We start from the raw sequence: 16,967 nt of genomic DNA, 5'->3' as shown, positions 1-16,967 counted from the left end.
CTCTGAATATTCTAAGAGTTGCCCTGGTACTTCATAAAATAGCCAACTTTTAGGGTAGGGTAGGGTAGGAGAAATGAATGAAATACTTTTTACCTCTACTACTATTTGTCTTCTAAGGAAAGAAACCAGTGCTTTGTTTATTGTTTCTATATCTCTCAAAATCCTAACCATATTTGTTTACCTAGACTTCATGCCAAAAGGGCACCTAACATCACCAAGAAAAGGGAGAGTTAACCAATTGGACTTCTAGGCTCCCTGGATCTTGCTGTTAAAGGACAAGTGACTTTACCCATCTGATTCACTGCCCAGTTTATTCATGTGCCCTGTATGTGTATAGAAGAACTGATAAATATAAACTTTCTATTTAGTAGCCCAGTGCTGAAAGAGGACTGATAAAGCCTCCATGGATGGCAGCACAGAATCCAGAGATAGGTTCTGTATGCCTGAGAGGTTATTGATTTACAACATTCATAGTCTTGCATATTAATTTTATCAGTGCATGTATCAGCCCTATTTCTGAATTTAGTCTCTGAAGAATGTGACCCAAGGATCATATGCACCCCATGCACAAACACCCAAACATACCATCTCATGCGTACACACCTGTCCGTGGTTCTGGGGAGGGTATGTGGGAATGACTGAGGGACTCTATAGCCATTCTAATAACTAAATATTAGAAATACAATAACCATGAAGCATTTCTGTTATTTCTCTAATTTAGGCAATTTCCCAGTAGAGTATTAAGGTGTTAATTGCTTCTGCACTTCTTAGGTTGACAGATATGTCCTTTTTCACCTAGGTGAAAGAAGTAATTATTGTAAAGCTCTTGTGGGCTTGGTGAGATATTCTCTAATGGATTTTAAAGACATTGGTAGGGCATTGTGCTTTTAAAGAGAAACTGTCCTCTGTTCTGTTCATGCTTGATAACAGGAATGGATATTATATTCAGCCCACATGATACAACTATTAAAGGAAACATGCAGTAGAAAAAGGAAATAGAGTAGTAATATATTTTCAGGAAATATGTATCCAGATTTCAGAGATGAGAAAAATATGTTCTTGTATGTGCATATATCACTGAGATGAACAAAGATTAAGTAAAACAAACAAAGACAGTAACCTTTTTCTTATAGACATTCATTAAGGCATATTTCCCCAGAATTTTAAAACAAAGTTATTATTCTCTGAAACTGGTGTGGCCTTCCAAACAAAGGTTTGATAAGTCACTAACTCAATACAAATCAGAAAAGATTCTTTTATCCATTGTGTAAAAGTGACTTACACGATTCATGTATGAACAATATTTTGTTCTAATATTTTATATTTACATAAAATATAGTCTTAGAAATTTTTATTAGAATTTGGAACTTTTTGATAAGAGTCTAGCAATTTGGTCAAGCCAAGACAATTCATGTTAACTGAGATATTGTGGAAAGAAGGATGAATATAGAATTAAAACAGATGGTCTAAAATTCTAGCAAAATTATTTGCCCATTATGTGTCCTTAGGCAAGTTATCTAACCTTGAAAAAAAATCTTCATATTGTCATCTTAGGATTCTGGGTTTCTACAAAAATCAAATGCATGTAACTCTCCTGGCCAACTTAAATGCTACAAAGGATGTAGACTTAGAATATCAAAGAAAGATCTAGGTTTTGTGGTGCTCAAGTTTATACCATTTGAGAATACAAAAATATCTTTTTCAAGTTTGACAAACCCAAAGACTATATAAATACATTGTTGGAATCTCTTAAAACCTTGTACAAAGCTTGTGCCAAAGAAGTTCTTAGAAATTATAGAGTCAGTAACTCAACCTGTGCATTATTATTATAGACCTACAGGATGCCACAGCTGGGAATAGCCATATCTGTCAGCTGATGGCGGGGGTGGGTGGAGGGGTCCCACTTTTTTTTAGCAATAGAAACATTTTTAAAATCTTACATGAAAGAACAAGAGAGAAAACAGATAAGAGTAGCAGAATATGGGACCAGATATATACTTAGGTATATATCCCTATATACCTATTTTTTTTCTACCTTAAGAATTTCAGTTGAAAACAGAATTTGGAGAAACACATTTTATATATCCTAAGCACCACTCACTTGCAACCCCAATACATTTCAACACCTGTGAGACTTGGATGTGTTTGATAGCTGCACTTAAGCCCGTAGGGGTTATGATGTCATCATTATTTTCTGCATATACTTTTACCAGCTATAACTCATGGAAATATGATTAAATACAACTTCTTAAAGTTTCAAGTAATGAACCTTTAAGGACCATTTTAGAAAGAAATTTGCATTGTTCTCTAATACATTATGTTGACCCTGTCCCATAAGATCAAGGAAGCATATGCATCAAAATTTGGTGTAAGATTCTCAGCAGCCTTGAAGAACATCCAGGGACAATTATAGAACACCTTCTAGCCAGTGCTTTGTCACCAGTGTTATCAATAGCACAGAAAAACAATATCATATAGAAAATGTGGACATCAATGACACTGATTCAGAGGATGGAGAAGTTGGAGAAATACCTTAACTGGTTTATTTCATTTCCACTTTCTTATCCATTTATACATATTTTGCTCTCTTTAATAAGTATGAAATTTTAATATCTTAGTGGCAAGAAATCTTTTTAAAAAAGTGACAATAAATTGACAATAAATTTTTTCTTACTGGTAAATAAAATAGTGTCTTATAAGTGATGGCATTTTTAAGTCAACAAAATATGGTATTTTAAATTTTAATTTAATTTTATTTTTTAAAAATGTTTTGTAATATCAGAGATGGAACCCAGGGTCTCACACATACTGGACAAATGTTCTATCACTGAACTACATTCCCAGCCTGAAATATGATAATTTTGAAAACATACAGTTCAGTTTTCTTATTTTAAAGTTTAGAGATTAAGGCATAGGGAGGGCCTAGTGACTTTCCCAAAGCAATATGCCAGTTTTTCTGGGGCTTAATGAATCATTTGTAAATATTTGTTAGGTGGCTGTCCTTAACTAAGGCTGTCCCAGACTAAGCCCTTGTTTTACCAATCACTACTGATCATGTTGTTAAGCTCTTCAATGGCTTGAGAACTTTAATTTTTACTATAATAAAAATTATTTGAGAGAAGGAACTAAGTCTGTATCTTTTAAAAAAAAAAAAAAGATATCAATGGACCTGGCATTTAGCAAATGATCCAAAGATATTCAATGGAAAGGTAGATGGATGAATAGATGAATGGGTAGATAAAAAAGACAAAAGCATCTCAAACAGAGTGAGACTAGAAGGTAGTTTTATTTGGATAAGATGGTGTTACATACGGTGATTGAAGTATTAATATAAAGAATGGAACCAAAGAGGAAGTAGCAGAGACTGGTTTGTCTACTCATTTCCTTACTTTTCATCCTAATGGGAAACAATTTTCTAGGGGCAAGAATATAGTTGTTTCTTATTGGAGAATAAGGTAAACATTTGACCAGAAAAGGGGCCAGAAGAGAACACTGCCCTCCTCCCCACAGGGTAAAGAAAGCCAAAAGTAGTATATGAGAGTGTCCTTGATATGGATGGCACAGCCTCCTCCATCCTGCATCCTGGTGGGTCTCAGTAGGGCTATAATAAAACTCAAACTCACTGTGCAGCAGGCTTCCTGGCTCCCCTGTGGAGAGTCTGCAGGGCTCCACGATGGCTTGCCTCTTGGTTATCTGCACCGACTGCACTATTAGTTTTCCATCTGTTCCTTTATTTAAAATGGATCAAATCTCATAAAACAAGTGGAAGTCAAATACATAGTCCTGATATACAGGCATCTGTAACAAATGAGAGCTACTGATTTACTGTTACCCTAGTGACTTGGAGTCTGCCAGAGACCAGCCTTATTTTTCAATAGTATTTTCAATAGTATCCTTTTCTCAATAGCATTTCATTTACATATTCCTATGTCTACTGTTCAGCAATTACTTTATGATGAGTCTAAAAATGTGTAGCATCCTGTTTTATGAGGAGGTAATTTCATGGACCTAAAATAGATTCAAAGTGCCACTTAAGAAAAGAACCCTGATTTTCAAGTGTCTGTTTCCCTAAACCCCAAAATGGGAGTATTGTCTTCCTTTCAGGGTTATTCTGAAAGTTAAAATAGATAATGGGGCTGGGGTTGTGCCTTAGCAGTAGAGCGTTTGCCTCAAATGTGCGAGGCCCTGGGTTCGATCCTCAGCACCACCACATAAACATAAATAAATTTTTAAAAAGTTGTTGTGTTCAACTACAAATAAAAATTAAATAAAAATAGATAATAGACATGAGAACATTATGAAAAGTATAAACTGCCTTAAGATGCTGGATAATCTTGAAGTATCAAGAATTTTTTATTTTAATTTCTGTTTTCAGTTAGGTAGTGTAGCTCATGCTAGATTGGTGGGTTCTTGGATATTCCTGAAAGGAAGAGGCCAACCAAGTATCCACTTCACCTGATTATTTAAGATGTTTGATTCATGGAAGAATTTACCATTTTTTCCCTTTCTTTTCCGTGGTGTATGGGACTCCAAGCATTGTTCTCTCAGTTTGAAGAAACAAGAGAATGGGGAGGCATTTAGCCTCTTCTCTGGGACAATGGTTTGGCTACCTAACAGAGATTCCTTCTCACTATCTGCAGTACACATCTGATATCTCTCTGTCTTAGGATAGTCCCTCACTTCCAAAGTGCTCCTTTATTCTTACCTGCCCAGCTGAAGGAGACAGGCTCCTTGCTGTTGGCTGGACTCCCAGACCAGGGCATCTGACTATTCTAACCCTGGCACAGTAGCTCTGTTTTTTTTTTAATATCCAAATAATTATTCAACATAAGATATTGATCAAAACAGGACATACAAACAGATAGGCAAAATAAATGAATTTTTCCAACAATATTTTATTAATTTACTAAATTGATTGATTTATTATTATTAATACTAACTTACTGAGCAATTTTTAGTACTTTCATTTCTCTTCCTGTTAGGTAGAAATGATAGTCATATTACAAATAGATTTCCTACTTTCATCTAAAGAACTTAAACCTCTAAATATATATCTGTAGTCTACAGGAGACTTTCCCAGGACTACAGGTAGAGCTTTCAGTCTCCTAGGCTTTGTCATAGACTTCATTGAAGTTGTTGGTATAGACTTTTGTCTTTTAGATATTTAGAATGTGACCCACAGAAAAGTAGAAACTGTGATCATTTATCTTTGAAATGCTAGTTCCTAACACAGAGTCTGGCAATTACAAGTACTCAAAAATATTTTTGGTTCAAATCAGTCTACAAGTAGCTATAAGAAGAATGTAGTTAACTTCTGTAAGGGAACACTGGAAATCAAGAATGATCTGCAAGTAAGTTGGGACAATATGCTTAACTTGGGGAATCCAATTTTTAATCATGCCAACAACTTAAAAAATGCAACTACAACTACTTACAAGTTAAAATCACAGATCATGTTTTTTTTTCAAGAGAGAGAGAGAGAGAGAGAGAAAATTTTAATATTTATTTTTTAGTTATTGGCGGACACAACATCTTTGTTTGTATGTGGTGCTGAGGATTGAACCCGGGCTGCAGCGTGCCAGGCGAGCGCACTACCGCTTGAGCCACATCCCCAGCCCTCATATGTTTTCCCAAAGGAAAACTGCTTGGGATTCTAGAAGTAGGAACCATCTCTAGATCTCCTGCCAATGCCTTTTCTGGTTATGGACTCTAGTGACTGATTGTGTGTCACTTGGCCAGTCATGCTCTGGAAGAGAGGAGGTTTCACCAAGGTGAGCCACTTCCTATCTCTTAATAATTTGAGTTCTGGTTTAGTTTAGATCACTAGCTGATTATAGGAATGTAGGACTAATAGATTTGGGTGCTATTACTATCGAGTTCTTAGATGGACTCCAGAGTAATCCCTACTTAAGAATGAATTTCCCTGAAATCACATATAAAACTTTTCTAGGATGAGTCCACAAATTTCATTACATTCTCCAAATAGTCTGATTCCACCAACAGTTAAATATCACTGCTGATTATTTTGTCTTGTGTTCATAGCAATCAAAATACAGTAGAAGATTGAGAATCTGCATACTTGTAATCTAATATAAAAATAATAATAATGACAGTAATATCATGGCTTAGATAAACACTATGTGACAGATTATAAGTTACTTATAAGAAATATGTCATTTAGTCTTCAAAATACCCTGGAGCATAGGTACTGTTGTTATCCTTATTTTAGAGGTAACTAAGCTCCAGATCAAATGCCTTGTTAATCGATTATTAACACCAGGAAGACTAATAGCAAATTTTGACAAATAACTGATTTTTGAGAAGTGGAAGACAAAAAGAATTCTACTTTTCATATTTTCAAAACAATGATTTTTTTTCACTGAATGCTTTAGGAGATATTTGGTATCTGAATCAGTTGTACCAACAATAGAGACCACATCTATGTATTCTCTTAAAAACTAATCCGATTACAAATTATATTCTGTGCTTTTTTAAAAATTATATCAAAATGAATTCTAATGTAATGTATCACTAAAAAGAAACAAAAAAAAATTTCTAGGATGATACATTTGAAAACCCTGATGTAAATGTCATATACTTTAGGAGTCACTGATTTTTATATTTGGCACTGCATGTTTGTAGATTTCTTTTTTTTTTTTTTAATGCTTCAAGAAGAAACATAAAGATATTAATCCAGCCTTCCCCTTCACTGCATGAGATAAATTCTGATCATAATTTTATTTCACACGAATATTTGTGCTGGGTAATATTTATATACTCTTCATCCCTGCCACTAATCTAATTTATGCTCATGTTCCCAGGGGATGAGGAAAATTCTGGTACATCCCTCATGTCGTGACACAGCAGTGGAAAGTGCCAGACGACCTTTTCTCTGTTAGTCTGTGCAAGAACTGAAAAATGCCGTTTATCACAGAAACCCAGCTTTGATCCCTGCAGCTTTGCTGAACCAGGCAATATTAGGAGGTGCTTGAAATGAATATTGGAAAAAGCATCTGTTTATTTCCTGAGAGGGATACACTTCTTAGTGCTACCAGTAAAAGTAATATACAGATAAAACTGTGGCGTAAGCATTAATATTCTTTGCAAAATTAGTACGCAGATATAGCGCTTGTATTCTGATATGAGCCCCAACCCCCTGGCTATGGCATCAGTTAAAATGACCAACCAACAAGCATAGGAAAGGAACTCTGCTTCTGTTCAGATTCTGCTCTTTATCATTCTGCATCTGCACCATGAAGCCATAATTCTGTTTGTCATAAACTGCTCACTGCCCTGTCATAATGCCCTCTGTCAGGACTGATGTGCTCATGCCCTCAGCAGTTACTAGGGTTCAAACGTTCCAGGCACCATTCCAGACCCTGGAGACACAGCAGAGAACAAAACACTATCTCTGACATCAGCATTTTAAAATTTGTGACTTACTATAGGGAGTTTTCATGGATGGCATTTCTGTTTTGCTGTTCATGGTATTTTAAAAAATGTATGCACTTGATGGAACTTCAAAGAGTAAGGAGCATTACCAGTGCCTCTTTTGCTGAACATGTGTCTATTGTTGCTTTGCCACACATTCTCTCTCTTTTTTTCTTTTCCACACTTTCTCTTTTTGTGGTGTAGCTATGGAGCGAGGGTCTTACCACTTTGGAACTTGACAAAAACTAAGGTTAAATTTCCGACCTGGTACTTAATTCTCAGTGAGATTCTCTTATTCAATACTGTGCTGAATGTTGGCTTCTGTTCCCATCATTCACAACTCTACAAACTTCCTTTGTTTCCTACCTTCCCTTTCTCAGTGATGGACATCAGCACCCACCAATCATGCAAGTTGGAAAACTTGAGATCTTCTTGACCCTCCTCTTCCTAGCTCCCCACTTCCTAATTGGTTTCTAACTCAGCATTACCTATATATATGACATAGTCAAATACCCATCCCCCCAAATCTACCCTACCTTATTGCCTGGGAACCTGTCAAGACTCTAACCCTCAGTCTTCTTTGAAGTTAGGTGTGAACATGGAATAAGCCCTACCCTTGAGAATATCTGCAGGCCAGTGATGGATTTTACCACAGTTCTCTTTCCCCTCCACTCTACTGAACACAGACAGGATATGTTCCTAGTGCAGAAGATCCCAAACTTTCTCTATTCACAGAACCCTAGTGTCTCAGTAAATTTTTTACAGCACCCCAAGCCAAATGAAATACAATAGTTCAATTTATGAAGTAGTTAAATCCAAACAACCTAGTTCATATTTTGTCCAAACAATCTATTTACCATTTGAAGAGAAACATAAATAGAAAGTTTAAAATATGTTTATTTCATTCTTAAGTAAACCACAAGTGCCTAGTAACCATAAAAATGTGTTTGTTGGACATCATACAAATTCTCAAACCCACAGATCAGATTAAGCATTGACAACCTCACTTCTTGTTTCACATTGATTTTTACATGGAATTTGCTTTTTATCATTCCACAGAAATCAGCTTTGGAAAGACAGGACATCACCAAAAGCAATGTATTATGATCAAATGTTGAACTAAATTGCCTCAAGTAAGGAGATACTGTTGTGTCCAACAGATATCTAGTATGGCTGTGTTTCTCTCAAAAATATAAAATGACCCAGAGTGGACCTGTCACTTCACCATGAAACTTAAGGTATCTCTATGTTTTGGGGAACCAAAGCATTAAGGGATAGCAGAGACACAAAGAAGTTGACTGCTGATCAGAAACACCCATCTGGATGTGGATTATGAACAGAAATATAAGTTTCTGTTATATGTGAGCTATTCTTTATTTTTGGATTTGCTGACATAATCTGACCTAACTTAATGTATTATACCACTGCAGTGGCTTTTTAATGGTTCTCTTTGACCCAGCTGGAACGTGTTTCTCCCCAACACTTCATGCCATTAATGCCAAAGTATTGCTTCAACTAACAACAAGCTAAAGGCTAACCTTTTATCAAACTCTAATCAGAGCACTTTTCTTGGATCCTTCATGGTCTAAATCTCTGTTTGCTTCCCCATGTCTTTTCTGCCAATCTCTCCTCATACACCAAACCCTAAATTAGTGCCTCAATCTTGGCAGCATGTTAGAACTTTAAAAAAAGCAAAAACAAAACAAAGCACACAACAAAACAAACCCCAACTGCAGAGGTTTTGATCTAATTGAAATGGATCTGTTCTTGGAAATATGAATTACAACATACCCAATACCAAGAGGATAATTTAAATAGCCCTGTAACTATGAAAGAAATTGAATTTGCAATTTTAAAACTCCTCAAAAAGAAATCTCCAGGCCCACATGATTTCACTGGAAAATTCCACCAAATATTGAAAACCATTCTACACAACCTCTTCTAGAAAACAGAAAAAGAAATTCATTTTCCAATTCATTTTTGGAAGCTAATATTATTACCATGATACCACAACCAAAGAAAAATATACAAAGGAGAACACTATAGACTATACCACTCATGAATATAGATGAAAAAATTTTTTTTATATTTTTATAGTAGTAGATGGACAGAATGCCTTTATTTTATTTGTTTATTTTTATGTGGTACTGAGGATCAAACGGAGGGCCTCATACATGCTAGGCAAGTGCTCTGCCACTAAGCTACAGCCCCAGCCCAGATGAAAAATGCTTACTAAATTATTATCAAATAGAATTCAACAACATACAATAGTATTACATCATATGACCAACTGGGGTTTATTTCAGGGATTCAAGTATTACAAAAATCACTCAAAGTAAAAAAGAAAAAATCAAGGTAAAGAAAAATCACATGATCATATCAACCAATGAAAAACAATTGACAAAATTCAAACACATTTGTGATAAAAGCTCTCAGAAAAATAGAAAATGTTGAAAACCATTCTACACAAAGGAGAATGTTCTCAATTTGATTAAGAGTAAACACAGGGGGAAAAAACTTATACATAATGAGACATTTCCCCCTAAGACTGGGAAAAGGTAAGGATGTCCACTCTCACCACTCTTAATCAACATGGTGCTGGGAGTCCAGTCAGTGCATAGAGCAAAAAAGGTCAGTGAAAGGCACACGGATTGGAAAAGAAGAAATAAAGTTGTTTCTGCTTGCAGATGAAATGCTTATCTTCATAGACAACCCTGATGAATTTATTAAAAAAGAAAACAACTTCCCGGAATAAATCTAAGTTCTGTGATGCCACAGAATACAAAACAAATATATAAAAATCAATCATATATCTGTATGCTAGCAATGAACATGTGTACCTTGAAATTAAAAATAAAATGCCATTTGTAATCATTCTCCCAAAATGAAATACTTAGATGTAAAAGTAACAAAACATAAAAAAAATTTGTATGCTGAAAACTAAAAAAAATGCTGATGAAGGAAATCAAAGAATCCAATCTAAATAATGGGAGAGACATGCCATCTTTCATGGACTAGAAGACTCCCTAGAGTAGATGTAAATTCTTTTCAAGTTGATAAAAAAAAAAGTTTGACACAAATTCTATCAAAATCTCAACAACAGTTTGGTAACTATAGAAGAGATTATTTCAAAATTTATGTGGAAAAGCTAAGGAACAATTTTAAAAAGCATGCATAAGGTGGGATGAATTGTTCTGCCCAATTTCAAGATATTATTTAATTACAGTAATAAATACTGTATTGTATATCGGAACAAACACAGAGAGGACCCAGAAATAGACCCATAGAAATATGCTTAACTGGGTTTTTTGGAGGGAGGAGTTACTAGGGATTGAACCCAGGAGTACTTTACCACTGAGCCACATCTCCAGTCCTTATTATTTTTTTTTATTTTGAGACAGTATCTCACTAAGTTGCTTGGGGCCTCACTAAGTTACTGAGGCTGACCTCCAACTTGCCTCAGACTCAGAGCCTCTGGGATTGCAGGTGTGCCCCACCATTACTGGCTCCAACTGGTTTTTGAAAGAAGCAAAAGCAACTTAGTAGAATATGATATATCAAGAACTATGTAATGTTTTGAACAACCAACAATAAAAATTAATAAAAAAAAGAAAAAGAAAAAAAAATTAAATACTTGTGTTCACATAATTATGTATAGTAAAATAATAGTAAACTAAAAAAAAAAAAAAGAAAATAGCCTATTCAGTGAATGTTGCCAGAGTAATTGGACATATATAAGCAAAAAAAAAAAAAAAAAAAAAAAGAAGAAGAAGAAGAAGAAGGAGGAGGAGGAGGAGAAAGAGGAGAAGAATCTTGACCAAAGCCTCACTTTCAATGATCAAAATGGACCACAGACTTAAAATATACATCATAGTATTATAAGAATTATAGAAAATATTAAACTGTAAGGAAAACAATGGAGAAAATTTGATGATTAAAGGCTTAGCACAGAGTTCCTAGACTTGATAAAAGCATGAGCCATAAAAGGAAAAAATCAATCAGTTGGACTTCATCAAAATTAAAACCAGAGTCTCAGCGAAAGACCTTTCTAAAAGCATGAAAAGAAAGTCTACTGACTGGGAGAAAATATCTGCAAAGCATGTATTCAACAGAGGACTAGGATCTGTAACTTATAAGACATTCTCAACACTCTAAAAGAAAAACAATCTAATCAGGAAGTGGAGAAAAGGGATGAAGGGACATTTAACCAAGTAAATAAATAAATAAATACTCCAAAATTAAAACTAGAATATCACTATGCACTTATCAGAAGGGTTAAAATAAAAAATAGTGACAACACCAAATACTTTGTAGGATGCAGAGAAGCTCAGTTACTCTTACACAGTTGGTGAGAATGGAAACTGTAGAGCTACTTTGGAAAATGGTTGAGCAGTTCATTAGAAAACTAAATATGCGCCTACCATATGACCCACAAATTATGCTCCTGGGTATTTATCCCAGAGAAATGAATATTTATGTTCACATGAAAACTGTACATGAATATTTATAGCAGCTTTAGTCATAATAGCCAAAAAATGGGAACAGCCAAGATGTCCTTCAATAAGTGTGTGGTTAAACAAACTCAGGCCTATCTGTGCCATGGAATACCACTCAGCGTTAAAATGGAGAGAACTATTGCCACTAGATTTGTCTAGTGATATTGAACAAATCACTACAGAATGAAACTGAGTATAAAAGGTCAACTCTGAAGATTTCACTGTGTATGAATTTGTTTATTCAACATTTTGAAATTGCACAATTATGATAATAGAGACTGGATTAGGGTTTCCAGGGTTACGAAAGGGATAGGAGAAGGAAGGATATCGCTGTCCCTATAAAAGGGTAACCAGATGCTTGAGGTGAGGGAAATGATCTGTGTTTTGACTTCATCCATGCCAACATGCCAGATGTGATATTGTATTACAGTTTTGCATCATGTTACCATTGGAGAAAACAAGGTAAAGGGCACAAGGGATCTATCTATGAGAATGTACAATTATCTCAAAATTTAAAATGTCTTTAAAATTTAATATACAAAATCCCATCAAGATATTCTGATTGGATTGGACTGGGGTGAGCTCAGGAATCAGTATTTTAAAAGCTGTCAGGGTAATTCCCCCATGCAGCCAGCATTGAGGAATTACAAATGGAACTAAAAGACTTGTGTTTCCCTGCCACAGAATCCATAAAATTTCCTACCATTTGTTGTTGCTCTGGTTTTAACACCTCCCCTCTTTCCTTTTGCCTACCTAAGACTGTCCTTCCTGTACCACTCCCCTGAAAGATCCAGAGTACTTCTGGCCTGGGCAGAGCAGGGCCCTTTTAGGACTCACCAGTCACAGCCCTTCTTCAACTCTTGAGTTGCCTTTGTCACTCTGTTATCACAATTTGTGTGTTTCTCCTCTTTCAGCAACTCAAGTTACTATTATCCACTTTGCACATGTAGTTCCTGAATTTCAGGGACCTGTCAAAAATTAGGGGTAACTGCCCTTTCTGTGGTAATAGTTTTTAAAAAATATTAGCAATGAGGCAGGAGATTCCAAACACCAAGGTTTTCACAGCACAAAGTGTGATTATTATGCCATATATGATGCCATACATTTACTCTATGCAAAGTGGTGTTACAAAACCTAAGATAGTCTGATGTGGGTCCAGGATGCCTTATGCCTATGATACTTCTTTTCCTTCTGTTTTTGTTTGTTAATTGTTTTGCTTTGTTTTGTCTTTCCACATATCAGAGAAAATCTAGACTCTGACTAATTTTGGGAAGCCGATGTTGAGGACTTTTCTGGCCTCTCCACCCCAGTCCCCTGCATCTGCAAGTCTGGTACTTTTTACAATCTCTCAGGGAGACATGATTGGTAGTGTGACATCCAATCACAATTCTATTACCTCTTTCAGAGAGGTGTCATGAGCAGGCTCTCTCCACTCTTTCACAGCAGTCTTAAAGAGTGAGCACTAGCTCACTCTTTAAGTATGTTGGCAACCCAATTTTTCACAGAATCTTTGCAAGGTTATATATTCTATTTTTGCAATAATGTAAAATATATCTTGTACCAGAAAAATCATATGGGGACTTTTATTGATAGTGTTAACTTTATAAACTAATTTAGGGAGAACTGACACATGCTTTATGTTGGACTATGCCATCCACTGGAATATTAGTTCCTGGATGGCTGGAGTTTTGTTCATTTTGTCTGGTGCTTTATCTTCAGTGCCTAGACCACTGCTTGACACATGGTTAGCATTCAGTGTTTATTGAATGATGGAATGGATTGTCTTTCCATTTATGTTGATCTTATATCCCTCAGAAGTCCTTTAAGGTTTTTTCCTATAACTCTTGTACATTTTCATGATTTTTTTTTCCTGGAGATGTGACTTTTTGGCTATTGAAGGGGATGCCTTCTCTCTACTATGACTTCTAGATGACTGTTGTTTGACTATGAAAAGTCTACCTGGGTATTATTATTGCATATTAATTTGTAAAAAGCTGTGCTATTAAATTTTCTAATTTGTTTGTAAATCTTTTACATAATTACCAAGTGTCATTGTTGTTTTTCTTAAAATTTTCTAGAGTTCAGTAACTTAAGAGATTGAATAACAAGTCCAAAGAGAAACAGCAAACAAATAATCCCATTCTATCAGTGAGATTCTTGTTGGTTATATGAGTAAGCAGTGGTACAGATATAAACCTGTAGTTTCTTCTCTAAAAATTAAATATGGTGATTAAGGAAAATGTCAAATCCAGATCCATCTCATTCCTTGCTGGTTGGGCATCATCTGTTCTCTGTGCTGCTTGCTAATTTGGAAAAACTATAATGTTTGCTGTTTGGTCCTCTTCATTTGGGAAGGATTATTTGCAATTTAAATCACAAAAGAAAGAAATTGTCAGTACATATTGACTTGCCCAAGTTCCCCTGTTTTACTGCAGTGTTGATTTACTAAGCCTTGATATATAAGTGAACTCATGCAAATGAATGCATCTGTCTTCATTTCTCTTTGCCATTAGATCATTATGCAAACATTAAACACCAAAAAAGACATAAAATGATTGATTACTTGAGCAGAGAATGGAGGTTAGCTGAAAGCAAACTCCAGAAGCAGGTTCCTCCCTTTCCAACCACCTCTTCTCTCCTACCTGCTTTGGAAACACTCATAATGAATTTAGTCAATTCCTTTGGGACTAAATTACTTATTGGCAGTCAACATTCTTGTGATTCAGTGCATTTTCTTGCAACAATATTGTACATTTACTCCTGAATTGTTATCTAATTCATATATCCCTTCTTTGGTCTGCTCTGCTCAGCTAATCCTAATCAATAATTACAACACATCTGTCAGAAGACAAAACTGTGAAATAGATGTTGCATTAACCCCAAGTCTTTGGTTGACATTGTTTCCAGGACTATTTCCTCTGTGCCTGCCTTCCTCACAACCTGCCCTGTGGCTTAGTGGCCTGTAACTCTGCCTCTGTTACTCTCCTCTAGGCTGAGCATCCTGAGGATAATAATGGCCTTCATTTTTTTTTTCATCTTTGTGCTTCAATGTTTGGGTCATAGTAGCATTCAGTAAGTTATTGAATGCATAAATTGCTCCAATAACTGGGGCATAAATATTTTCTTTCTTGTTATTAAAACTAGCTCTTAGAAAAAGATTTGAAATATTTTTAAATGGGAGGGTAGTTGACTGTTACCAGTTTAAAGAGTAGCCAGATCAATGGATTTGTATTTTAAAGAATAAATTAAAATAGTTATTGATCTTTTCTAGATTTTTAAGATTCAGCAAGAAACCTGGGAAGGACTTGGGTTCCTTCAAGACAAAACTGCACTGTCTTCTTTCTGCCATAAAGACTGCTTCCAAACCTGTTTGATGGTGTCCCATTTTATGCAAGAAGAATTTTCTTGAAAACATGAGTAGGGACAAAATTTTTATAAATGGAAACTTACTTCTCACATGCCTGGCATTACTGTTTCATCGTTGTGTCTTTATGAATTTATGACTAGGCTCTAAAAAACACTATGCTTCTCATGCTTCAAGAAAGGTCTATAGCTGGGCACAGTGATGAACACCTGTAATCCCAGCAGCTCAGGAGGCCAGGGCTGGAGGATCACAAGTTCAAGACAGCCTCAGCAACTTAACAAGGCCTTAAGCATCTTAGCAAGATGCTGTCTCAAAATAAAAAATAAAAAGAGCATTGGATGTGGTTCAGTGGTTATGCACCCCTAGGTGCATAAATAAAATAAATAGAAAAAGAAAGAAATTTCTAAAATCAAAAGTTTAAATATACAGGATTACTCTGCATAATCCAAAAAAATGCAAAGTATTCTTTTTTGGGCAAAATTTTAGGCACTTCTTTGCTCTGTGGTGAGAATAGTCACCCATCATTTTTTTTTTCTGTCATCTTTGTTATTTTAATTATTAACTTTAGTTTTAAAAAATTGACACCCTGCCTTCTACCAACAGGATTTATAGGGGTTATTTGTTAAGTTCATCTCTTCAAATATCATCTGGGCCCATGTGGGTATCTATGGTGCATGTGAGGGGCTATTTTGTTTTAAGAAGAAACAGGTGAAAAGCACAGCAATGGACATGGTTATAAATGGTTCTGGCAAAAATATAAAAGAACTTGAACTTTTATGCACTTGATAAGAATTTTGGTTCTTGAATTTCAATCCTTATTTGGTCTCTCATATAAAATGTAATGCATGAAGCTGACATCATAAGCATTCATACCCTCTTTCTCAGCTTCTGCATTGAAGGCAGTGTCGGCTCGTACCTGTAGTGCTGTGAGACTGAAGGGTCAAAACAGGCCTCCAGCGATGTTGGGCTGGGACAGCATCACAGAGCCTGGAAACCTTGACTGCCCTGCCTGGAATGACATTCTCTGTGGCACTAAGGAAATGAGTGACCTGATGACCCTCGCTTCCTTTCCCCAAGCACTCCATTGTTCTCAGCAGGCTAGATGAAAGATTCTTTCTTTCCCTGATTTGAATTATTTTATTGCCTAGTAGAATTATATACCAGCAGCAACGATTTTAAAACCTTGATGATAAGTATTCATAGAGGTTTTTAAAATTATAATGAACTGTTATATGTAATTAGGAAAAGGACGGAGGTATGCAATCGTTTTTTTTTTTTTTTAATTTGACTTTGAAAAAGCAAGTCTGTTCTTGCATTTTAATATAAGCGTCTTTGATGTTCCAAAAGTTTATAACCCTGAAATTTGGGGTCAAAGCAGGCCTTTGATTTTGTAGAAGATGGGAAAGTACCTAGTTTCCCCATTTGTATCCAGAAAGATAGCAAATAGTAAAGAGAAGAGTAACATCATAATAGGAGTTCTAAAACACTATTTATCATAATTAGCCTCTGGATATGTGAATACTGATTTCTCATTTTTATTTCTGAAAGGAAAAATATTCTTAATATTTTCTTACCTTTTGTTTTTGTGACAAATCAAAAGGTTTGAGTTCCTTCTTGGTGTAAAGACATTATTCCCACAAGATCTGTGAGATTTTACAATTTTGTTGCATATTGAT

At 35.4% G+C, this 16,967-nt stretch overlaps 1 protein-coding gene across 5 annotated transcripts in view; it reads left to right on the top strand.

Annotated features, from left to right (window-relative positions):
• The window catches only part of Grip1 (glutamate receptor interacting protein 1), a 629,888-nt gene that overhangs the window by 473,000 nt on the left and 139,921 nt on the right, over positions 1–16,967 (top strand). The gene's annotated exons all lie outside the window — the stretch shown is intronic.

Source organism: Callospermophilus lateralis, chromosome 4, assembly GCF_048772815.1.
Source record: "Callospermophilus lateralis isolate mCalLat2 chromosome 4, mCalLat2.hap1, whole genome shotgun sequence".
Taxonomy (NCBI): Eukaryota; Metazoa; Chordata; class Mammalia; order Rodentia; family Sciuridae; genus Callospermophilus; species Callospermophilus lateralis.
Note: the sequence above shows the minus strand (reverse complement) of the source record. Positions and strands in the feature narration are given on the sequence as shown.